Below are 11,197 nucleotides of genomic sequence, written 5' to 3'. Positions count from 1 at the left end.
TAAGGTTAAGAACTTAGGTATGATACACAATAATCTGTCACATCAATATTGCTTATGTGTTTTGTTTCCTTTATTATTTTTTCCTAACCTCAGTACACCCATGAGAGACATTTTCAGATTTTGTAGTAAGAAAACCTGAGTTTTTCTTCTAATACTGATGCATAAAATTTGGAGTAATATATTTTGGTTATTGTTGATAAAGTGAAAATCCTCACACAGTCCTTGTATATGTCACACAATACAGATCATGTCTGAGCTATGATATGAAAGAAAATAATAAGGTGATAACCCCATGTAATGCTATGGGTGCTGAATTTTCCCTTTAGTTGCAATAAATTATGGGTGCTTTTAAAAAGAATATACCATACTATTTGGTTTTGAAGGTATTTTTCTTATCTTCCAAAGAAGATTATTTACCACTTGATTCAGTATAACTCATTTGCTGGAGGGCCTGGCTTCAGGGTATGACAGGCAAGTATATCCTGTGTGTGAAGGCTACCTACAAAAGCAGCAGTACCTATCCAAGAGCAGTATGAACGCTAAGTGGAACACAATAAAGAGGTAGATCACTGAGTAAAATGCTTAGCTGCATTCAGTAGTAATACTTTCTACCCAACCTGATTTTACCAGTAACTTTTGTAGATAATAATTAATTTCCATCCAGCAATGGAAAACTTAAAGACAACCCTAATAAGTGGTTGAAGGGACTTCAGGAGGACTCTACTGAAGCAGGGCTAGATCTGAAATCATACCAGGTTTCTCAGAACTTTATCCAGCTGGGTCTTGAAAGCCTCCAAGGATGGAGCCTGTAGAACTTCTATGCAAGAAAAGTTTGGCTGTACCAGAATCGTTCCTGACAATCAATCATTCATCTCACCTGCTTGTTGCTACCTGCATGCCTCAGTCAGCTGCCAGTGCTTTTGACCTCACAAATGCTGGGAGGTGAAATGGCTTCAACTGACATTTATTTGCTATCACAACAGAAAAATACCCTGAGAATATTGTACTCTTCCATTCCTAGAGACGTGCTTTTTACATCAACTTCACCTACAGGGAAGACAGAGGATTTTTCTAGTTGCTCTTCAAGAGGAGAGTCCAAGAGAAACTCAAGAATTGATGTGAGAATGGCCAGAGGTGGAAGAAACCCATCCCTGCCATTACATTGTGGAGGGGAAGGAATGAACCTGAGTATGGGGATGGAGGGTACACAATATTTCCAAGGAGAAGAAAAGTCTGCCATGCAGAACAAAAATCGGTAAAAATAAGAATTCATGAGTTCAAGCTAGAGAAAGATTGTGACTCCATGATAGAATTAAGTTTTTAGTACTAAGGAAGGTAACACTAGGATGACACCCATTTTGCTTGGGGCAGTTTTGGTGGTTTGTAAGAGTAGCTGGAGAACTATACATCAAGTATGATGGCCTTGTCATTGAGAGAGTGGCAGATGACATTACCTTCCAAGATCACTTCCAGTTGTATTTTTTATGATTCTATGACTTTTTATTGTTAGCTCATGAAGAGTATATCTAAAAGTGCAATATTTAATATTGTGTAATATTTCAAGCAATTAGTGTTAATGATTTCAGATTAAAATTGTCACTAGACTTGAGAAGCTGAAAAAAAGTGAATGTTAAAAACAATCATATAAAATGTATTCATTTAAATGTCTCTGGAAAAATTGGTTAAGTAGCAATTATGTGGTGCAACTTTGGGCCTCCTAAGGATTTAGGATAGAAATGCAAAAGGAAAATGACTAAAGTGAATGAAAGAAACATAAGCTGCACACTTTTAGGGGAGAATGAATTCAAGGATTCAGAAAGGTAGTTGCAGAAGAATGACGCTTTCAGACTAACTTTGTCTTTTGGTTCTGTGTTACGTGGGTTCTGTCCTTTGATGTGAATGGAGAATGAACCCTAAAGGCTAGTCTACAGGCCAGTGTATGTGTCTGAGCAAGCCTCAGTGCTGGGCTCTGTGCACAGATCAGTCCCCTTAAGTAACATTTAATAGCCAGAATAATTCCAGTGTGCATAAACATATTTCAAAGGCATACATGAAATAGCTGAATATATTATAAAGAAAAGCAGAATTCCTTGTCTGAACCACAGACTTCTCCAAAATTCCAGTCAACCACTTACCACATGGTCCGACACTTAGCTTTGATGAATTTCAGACAACAATATACAGAAGACAGATGCTATTAACGGGTGCCTGAGGTAAACAAGGGAGTTTTGATATTTTTTTACCAAATTTGGGCCATTATCAGCTCTTCAGAAGTCATCTCTGCAGAGATGGTGCACTAATTGTTGCAGAGTTTTAGAGAAAATTGCATGACTGCAGCATCTTTGTTATTTATTTCAGGAAATATCTTAGTTGTAAAATATGGTGTGTGACCTATAAAGGTTGATCCAGCTTCCTTTGATTCTGTATTTTCTCAAAACCTCTAATTGCCATTCATTACCATTTGCTAAGAATTCAAAGTGAAAGAAGATTTTTTTGAGCTATCTAGAATCTTTCTAAATGTGGCTGAAAAGGATTAATAATTTCCCTGATCAACATTTCCACTCCCAACATGTTTGATCCCAATCCCAGTTTGGGGGGCTTATTTTGCTTGTGACTAAGCTTTCATGTAGTTAAACTAAGAACTCTGATATGAACATCAAATTTTGTAACCCTTTTGTTGAAACCCTTTTTTTGAGGCAAGTTCTGAACATTCACGTTTATTTGGCATTAACCCAAATCTGAACTTTAACATTGGTCTCATTCACAAACAAAAATTTTATCCCCTTTCAAGATCAAGACCTTTGCCACCACTTCCTCAGTCACCAGTAACAGTTCTCATAAATATCAGTGTGCTGTGAATTGTGATACAAAAGTAACCTTAGTTTAAATCTCACAGTGCAGAAGTAATTTAATAAGAAGGTAATTGTCACTGGGACAATCCAATTTTCACATGGGAAAGAGTGAGTTCTTTCCCAAGAAAACAAAGCACTTAAACTTCTTCCTTTGAATATAAAAAATTAGCAAAGGGTTTTCTCATGCTATCATGTTCTCTTACAAACTTCTGACACAAAAAATATTTCTGGCATTTCTTCAGCTGCATAGATTGGCAAAGCTAAAGAAGAATAAATGGGTGAATTAAGAGACAGAGGACAGCAGTTTGCTGCTGCTTTTTGACAATATACCTCTCTTTCAGACCCTCAGAAAGTTACAAATATACACACTCCCCAAGTTCTTTGTATTGGTATCCTGAAGAAAAACATCTGAGAAGACCTCAAGACCCTACAATATCTGTAAAATAGGCTTAACCCCACCGGCAAAACACAAGGTTACAGTTAAGTGGTCACTTTGCAATTGAATTCCAAGCTTTTGCAAGAAAAAATAAAAATCAGTTCAGCTTTCTGTCCTGCCTTTTTTAGTCTTCATTGGCCAGCTCTGACATTTGTAGGGTTGCATAGAAGACCCTGATAAGCACTACACCTTCCCCAGGGATTGTGTTCAGCTGGATCCGCAATGGCTTTCTGGAACTTACTGGAAACCAGTTGTTGTACAAGGAGAACTTATGGGTAGCCCAGGCAAATAGATGAGAGAACAGGAACTTGTTAGAACCAGGAATCTGGGGAAGATTAAAGTAACCATGTAACCATGACCTGTATCAGATAATGATTTAGATATCTATTTTTTAAAACTAAGTTTGGAGTACAGCTATAAACAGAACAAAGTACAAAGTTACTAAGCAATTGTTTTCTGATCACCCCTGGTTTTTGAAATACTAAACTGTTATTAATATCATGTAAGAGAAAGTATAACTTTAGTCATTGTCTACTGTAAAGTTTTATAGAGGATTTACTATACAGTAGCAAATATCCATTAGAGTTTGTCGACAACAAGAGAGTGGATTGATTTTCAGTGCCTTCATAGTAATAATTTCTAGCTCTGTAATCTCATACACGCAGGGTGCTTATAACCTATGAAACTCTGAATATTCTGATAAGAATGTAGAATAATATCTTCCTTATCTGAATATCGTCTTTGCCTAATATTTGGCATCTCAGAGAATCAGCTGAGTAGCCTAAACTAGATTGTAGGATTCAAGAGACCTCACTTACTTCTATATGTTTTGGGTTTATTTTCCCTATTGTTTTCTTATCCATCTTAGTTCTAGTGACTGTACTTTATGGAGAAGGGATGTGGTTTTCTCTGATTCTTGTCTACCCCCTCAGTATGCGGTATGCTTACTCGGAAAGTGTTTAAGTCACCGTCTCTGGAGATTATTAAAGGACATGTAGATGTGGTGCTTAGGGACATGGTTTAGTGGTGGACTTGAATGTGTTGGGTTTACAGCTGGACTAAATGATTTTAAAGGTCTTTTCCAACTGAAATTATTCTCTAACTAAACCAGTTGTGTCATGCAAGTCATATGCAAGCATAAGTAGCATTCTGAGACTCTGTTCCAATGGTTTTGCTGCAGAGAACATTCTGCCTCTGAAAGGAACAGTGCTATTTTGAAGTTCACTGTTTCTAAACAAATTCAGTCTTATTAGAGAAAAGAGAGAGCTTATTCTCAGCTTCTCTATTTGTCACGAAATGTCTGCAGAAGAAAAACATGACTGTGCTATAACTTCTGCAAGTATGCAGCAGCCTTTATCATTCATTGCTACATCTGCCACACTGAGTCTAAGAAAATCTTTAAACAATTCTCCCAGGTCTCTTGGATGACTTGATAAAAATCTTCAGCTAGTGCATTGTTTTCTGATGAAATTAACCAGATGTAGCACCAAAATATTTAGGAGAGATTTCCAAATAGCTCTGCATGGAAACCAGTCTCTGGCTATGCAGGAGCACAGGAAAGTTTTGCAGCACAATAAAGAACTAAACAAAAAACCACCCCAAATTATGTCTTACATTTTGCCCATCTTGACAATGGGATCATAATCTCATCTTGTTATGTCATATGTAGAACATCCCACATCCCATCACATAGAGTCTCCTCTTTCAGCCTCCATTCTTAATTTAACTCTTAATTTAATACATTTAGGCATTTTAACCATCTAAGACAACAATTTCTATTTCTCACCTGGAAGAAATAGGAGAGTGCTTTACGGGTTTTGATTTTTATGTGGTGCTCTGATACATTTGCCACTAAACGAAGTAGGTCCCTTCTGCAGTAGAGCAGATTAACTGGTGACACATTTAAAGTAGGTCTTATGTACCTGGCTTGATACTTTTTGTGTCTTGATCCTGTGTGTGCTTGTAGACACGAGAGTGCTTTGGTTCCATGAGATTCGATACAGTTGGTGTACACCTCTCTATATCCTATCGCTTTTCATACAAGAACTTCTCCCCACCTCTTTCTTTCTACCACCAACTCTGAAGTTCCATTTTTTATTTCTTGCCTCTTTATGGAGGTGTTCATAACCTAGTCATGCTTCAGGGTACAGGGAAACAAATGAGTCCATGTTGAATGCACCATATCTAAGATTTCCTTGATTCCTTTTGTCTTCTAATGGCCTCATCCAGATATGAGACAGGTTGGAAAATATTTGTGTCTGGCACAGAATCTCATGTAAACTGCTAGCTTGAGCAAGATTACGAAAACCAGAATGGCAAATGCAGACTTTTCTGTTCCTACCTAGATATCTAAGTAATTTACCAGTTTCTCAGAAGCCGTAAGCACTGGGCTGATTTCAATAAGTTGCAGGCTATGACAAAGTCTTCCTAGATTTTGTCATTCAAGATATAAAAATGCTCAGGCAACTCCTAATAATGAGCCAACCAATATTTTTTTTTTAACTACTGTCTCCAGATAAACTTGTAATACTTCTGCATTCAAAAAATGCCAAATTTAAATCAATGTACAAAGCCTCTTCACAGTACAAATCAGAGTGCATGCATGCGTGTGTGCTTATGTTACTTGTAAATACATAGAAATATTAATAACCCCACAGAAATCAAGAGTAATCTAAAACTAAAGGAAAGGTCAGAAGCAGTTAAGCATTTATATTTTTAACAAAAAAAAAAAAAAAAAAAAAGACCTGCAAATGAATGATAACTTGGAAGTCTTCAAGTTTAATCTCATGGAAGAATTACAGTGTTAAGTAACCAGCTAAACCTATTCCCCTTGTATCAGGATTTTTTAATGATTTTTGTAGGACAAAAAAAAGTGAATAAGGGAAATTTTCTGTAATGTGTTAACTGGACTTGAAACACTCAGTGATGAATCCTCACCACCACCTCACCCCCACACACTCCCATACATGAATAATATGCAAATTGATTTAGGTATGATTAGCAAGGGCATTGTGCTGTATATTTTTAATAGGCTGTTTTTTCATTTATTGATGTCGCAATCATATAAATGAACAGATATCTTATCTAAAAAGACTGAGTTCACAGTGCAACCTGTATTGTCAAAACTCCTCATTCACTAGGGTAGCATGAAAACCACTTAGAACAAGAACCCCTATTTCTCACCTATTTCGAGTGTGCAGAGGTTTGTTTGTTTTAATCCTCATGTCTGTCTTAGGCCTGATTCAAAGCCCAGTGCAATTGTGGGAAGAGTTGCATTAATTTCAGGAGGCTGCTCAGTACTACTATTGCTCTGTCTTCAGGTATTGCAGGGTAACTCAGTAATAGACTTTACATAGGTAGTAGGCATTACCTAGATTCTATGTTTTCACTGGTAAGCTGGAGGACAAATTAGGCTTCATATTAATTCTTCTTCCATCATTCCCTTTGCACTGTATTCAGTGCAGTGTAAAACAGAAACTATTTGGTTTGCTTTCCACCTGTAAAGAATTCCTTGCTTCCATGTTTGACATGCACTAAATGATAAAGACATATAAAGTGTAAGTATGCAAACAGATCCACTTATTGGTGTATTGGTAAAACACATGCCAAAAAACACTTATCAAAGCTAAATTTCATGTCACTGATGCTGATTTAATTGCTGATTGATAAAATGGTCTCTATTTTTCCTCCTTTCAGTCTTTGATTTATAATGTAATAGAAAAGCAACAAGAAGTTCACTGAAGTATTTTCTTGTTGATTTAGCACAAAATTACTAGATCTGAAGTCGTTTTTCAACAATATAAAAATGGAGCATCAGTTACCAATCACTCATATTCACATCACAGTTCTACTTAATTACATATTTTTCCAGTCTGATAATTAGTGTTCAGATTACTGTCATAATATTCTCCACAAAGCAGAAGTCTTTCCACTCATAGCAAACAGAAATAGCATCCAATAAAGGTAAAAATATGCTTTTTTGCTTTCTTTATAAGTCATAATCATTAAATTATAGTCATAAAAGGTGACTTTAGAATAATTACAATGCTAATTTAGAAAATATCAAGAAGAACAAAGCTGGAAAGTATCTGAATATTGTTTATGTTGGAAAGAGCATGATTAATTACATTATGTTTAACGTTACATTTTTCCACACAGTGAACAGAAATTACATTCATATTGTGCTCTGTGTCTCTATGGAATTTGATTTTGGCAAATTTCTGTAGTCATAATCCTGATATGATGCTAAATCAGGAATGCCTACTGGGAGTTGGGTGTCATCAGACTAGCTACTGTAATCAAGCATAACTCCAAAGACAGAGAGCTGGGTTTCATACATTATTCATACTTTATGAAATTGTATTGAAAGTATAAGATAATTGTCTTGTACGTTGGATAAAATGTACCATTTTGAGCTGGTTAATTATACATTTGGTTTTGCTTCTCTTAGTTGCTGGAACTAGTGCCACCACTTATTTGCATTAATATTGCAGGAAAATTGGCATAATTCTAATGTAGTAACAGCAGCCTGAGAAGTCTATGTTTTCCTTTAATAGTTACCCATGGTAATAGGGCATTGGCTAGAAAGTGGTCCTGATTGACTTTGTTTAATAAAGAGCTGCTCTGTTTCAAGAACAACCACTTCAGGAATGACTACTACCTGCCATCCCTGCTGAGTTAACACAGCTGTGCAGCAATGATTCCTCGGATTATTTTGCACCAAGGTTTTTGAGTGATTTTCCATTTCATCAATAGTGAATTGCTAAATTTCATTATCAAAACAACATCTCTGCTAGACAGTTTACTCAGCTGCCATGAAACATGGAAAACTAGAATGCTAAAAAAGCCCTAAAAATACTAAATAGTCTATGGGTTGAGTATGTGTTTAGGCAAAAAAACAGCTGTAAAAAGGAAATTACTACTAAGGAATGCTTTTGTTTGGATTAAACTAGCTTTGAACATGAAAGATGTCAAGCTTTTGCAATGGAAATCGGGTTAAGTTCAGGAGACTGTATCTGTGAAGAGCATATGGGTTTGGAAGACCTTGGGAAAAGTCAGGCAAATTGAGAAGCTGCACCTCACTTCTAGTGCTGAAATCTCCTTGTTCCTGTAACTTATCAGTTGGGTATATTTGGATTTTGTGTTCTCTGTCATTTTTCAGCACATTTTATTCTTTTCCCAAGAGTGCAGCACTATTCCTGCAAGCACTCTGCTCTACAGAGGGAGACATATTTTTTGCCTAGAAGTAGAAAAGACATTAGTTTTGTTAAGACAATATGTTATTCAGAAATTGTTTTTCTAATGTAGTTGTATTTTTTACATTTCTCTGAGGATAGAGTAGTGAAAATCACAATTAGGACATTACATAGAAAACGAGGTCCTCTGAAAACTTCACTTTTACGAGCATAACTTATTTGTCTGTTTAACAGGAGTTAAAAAGCACATGTATACTAGTGCTACTGAATATATTTGGAAAAGCTGAGTCAGTGATCTAGAGTTCTTGTAAGGAAAATGAGAAGAAAAGCTATTCTCTCAACAGCAAGTGTGAATGTGTAGGATGAATAGCTGCACGAATACATGAGCATGTCTCCTCACCTGTGGTGCGTAGGCCTATGTTATTTTTTCAATTTTCAGTCTGTCCTATATATTAGTTCAAATATGATTTATTACAGTAATCTTACTGGGGTTTTTCTGGTCTCTAGGCCTTGTGTCTTATGTGAAAAAGGAACAGGGTGCTTTACCTTGTCATTGTGTTTTAATGTTCTCTGCCTGCAAACCCTCCAATGAGTAGGACTCTAATCATAGAATCAGAGTGGTTTGTGTTGCAAGTGGTTTGTATTTTTTAGCCAGAAAAGACAAGAATGAGTAATTTAATGCCATCTGAAATATATAGCATTAATATAAGATTTTAATTCTGTCCAGCTGGCTTCAGATCAAGAATACCAGGCAAAACTCAGCCAGCTCTTTCCATAAATGATCCCTTTCTTGTGTGGGTACTCCAGCTTGCCTTGTCAATTGTATAAAAATCTTGCCTCTAAAATCCAAGTTTTCCTTCTCAAAGAAATTATGAGCATCTTGACACAAGAGTGTCAGGAAGGAGGTGGTGCCCTGATGGCCCTAGCAGGGGATGTTTGGAGTGGGATATTCTCTCCCCTCCTTAATCACAGGGGACCGCACTGGTACAGATAGGGGTCTGCACAGTCTGGTAATCAGCAGATGCTTCCAAAGAGGGAACCTACAGGGAAGGGGGGAGTGACTCAATCCCCCTGAAGGTATTAAGAGAGAGCACAAAGTTAGTTTTGAGTACCAATTGCTTCTGTACAAAATTTTTGCTGTGCAAATTAAAATAGGTGTTACACTTAGCAGTCTACACCCTTTTCAAAAGGTGCCCTTTGCTTCAGCTGTACTCAGCCAAAAGAGGTATGTGGGAAAAGGGGCTGCAGTAGGGACTGTGTGTGATGTAAAACAGTGGCTAGAAGTGAAAGGCAAAAACACTCTTGGAGAAATACAGGATTTAAGAGAGCAAGGAAGTGAATGCATCCACTTCCATTTTGCCATGCCTGGATAAAACAGAAAGGATGCATTAAACCCAAATTTATTCTCATACTCTTTAATTGGTTTCTTTTGTTTGAGTTGATTAAAGTAATTGCAATGTATTGCTAATATGGATATTAAATTCTTGAAATCTTAAAGAAAAAGGAAGGGGTAAGTACTTTCTAGAAATACTCTGCTTAATGCTGCCCTCAGACAGCATTTTTTATCCATTGGGCCTTCAAAATAAAAATTATAACATTATGTGCAGAGAACATTATATTCAGAAATTGCCAGGTCTTCTCACACTTTGCACAAGGCAACTTGGCATTAAAAAGACACACAAGCACTTGAAGACATGGGAGTACATAGTGAAAAATATAGTGTTATTCTTGTCAATAATGATATGTGCTCCAAAATTATAAAAGTGACTAAAAAAAGTAGCTAAATTTCATTTGCAGGCATGTTCTCAAAAATGTTTTCATTCTATTAACATTGTTTGCTGATGATAGCAACAGGACTTGTAGACTGTTTTCTTTGTAAAAACATTTCGGGTTTTAATAATTTAGGCATAATTCAAGTATCCTTCATTCTAGGAAAGTTACAATGTTTTCTGATCTAAACATATGGATATATTCAAATTTAACTAGCTTCTTTATCGCACCAGTGAGGATACAAATTAAAAGAAATATTGTTTTTTCCAGTTCATGACCTAAACTATTTCCTCCTTGTGTGGAGAGATGTTAAAAATAAAATCCCCAGACAAAAAACATCTCAAGTTTTTATTTGTGATGCATGCCTGAATTGCCCTATGCAAATGCCTTAAGGCAGAAATTAAGGTTGTAAGGTCTTTCTTTGACCAGACACTTCTGATGCCCAAGTTTTGACTTCATAATGGTAAAGGTAGGATTTCTGTATAATTCTATAAATGTGATTTATATTTTTGGATTCTAATTTGGAAGGTAAATAGCTATCAGTGGGAAATAATGTGAAAGACCGAAAACAAAGAAAATACTTTGTTTTCAAAAGAAAACAAATTAATTGCTGATACCCTGATAGTTATAGATCGTATCATACTTCAGTAATAAAATCTCAGATTATACACAAAAAAGAGATACAAAAAAGATTAAAAAGATATAAAGGTCTTGGAAATTCATTGGAGAATATCAAGGCTAAAACTGTCTAAACATAAATTGATCTTATAATAATAATTGTTCTACGTGTTGTGATAAATTTCCAAATCAAGGTTAGCCTTTTTTTATTTTTATCTCTTAATTTTTTTGTATAATTCTTAGACTTTCATGTATACAAATTGATACTTCCCCAGCAAAACAGGTGTTTAGTAAGTTGTAAAAACAGAAACTATATTTAAAATGTT

The 11,197-nt window shown here is 35.9% G+C and overlaps 1 protein-coding gene across 1 annotated transcript in view; it reads left to right on the top strand.

Annotated features, from left to right (window-relative positions):
• Positions 1-11,197, top strand: part of DLC1 (DLC1 Rho GTPase activating protein) — a 203,789-nt gene that overhangs the window by 23,911 nt on the left and 168,681 nt on the right. The gene's annotated exons all lie outside the window — the stretch shown is intronic.

Source organism: Corvus hawaiiensis, chromosome 5 (assembly GCF_020740725.1).
Source record: "Corvus hawaiiensis isolate bCorHaw1 chromosome 5, bCorHaw1.pri.cur, whole genome shotgun sequence".
Lineage (NCBI taxonomy): Eukaryota > Metazoa > Chordata > Aves > Passeriformes > Corvidae > Corvus > Corvus hawaiiensis.
The sequence above is the reverse complement of the archived record's forward strand: the minus strand, read 5'-3'. Positions and strand labels throughout refer to the sequence as shown.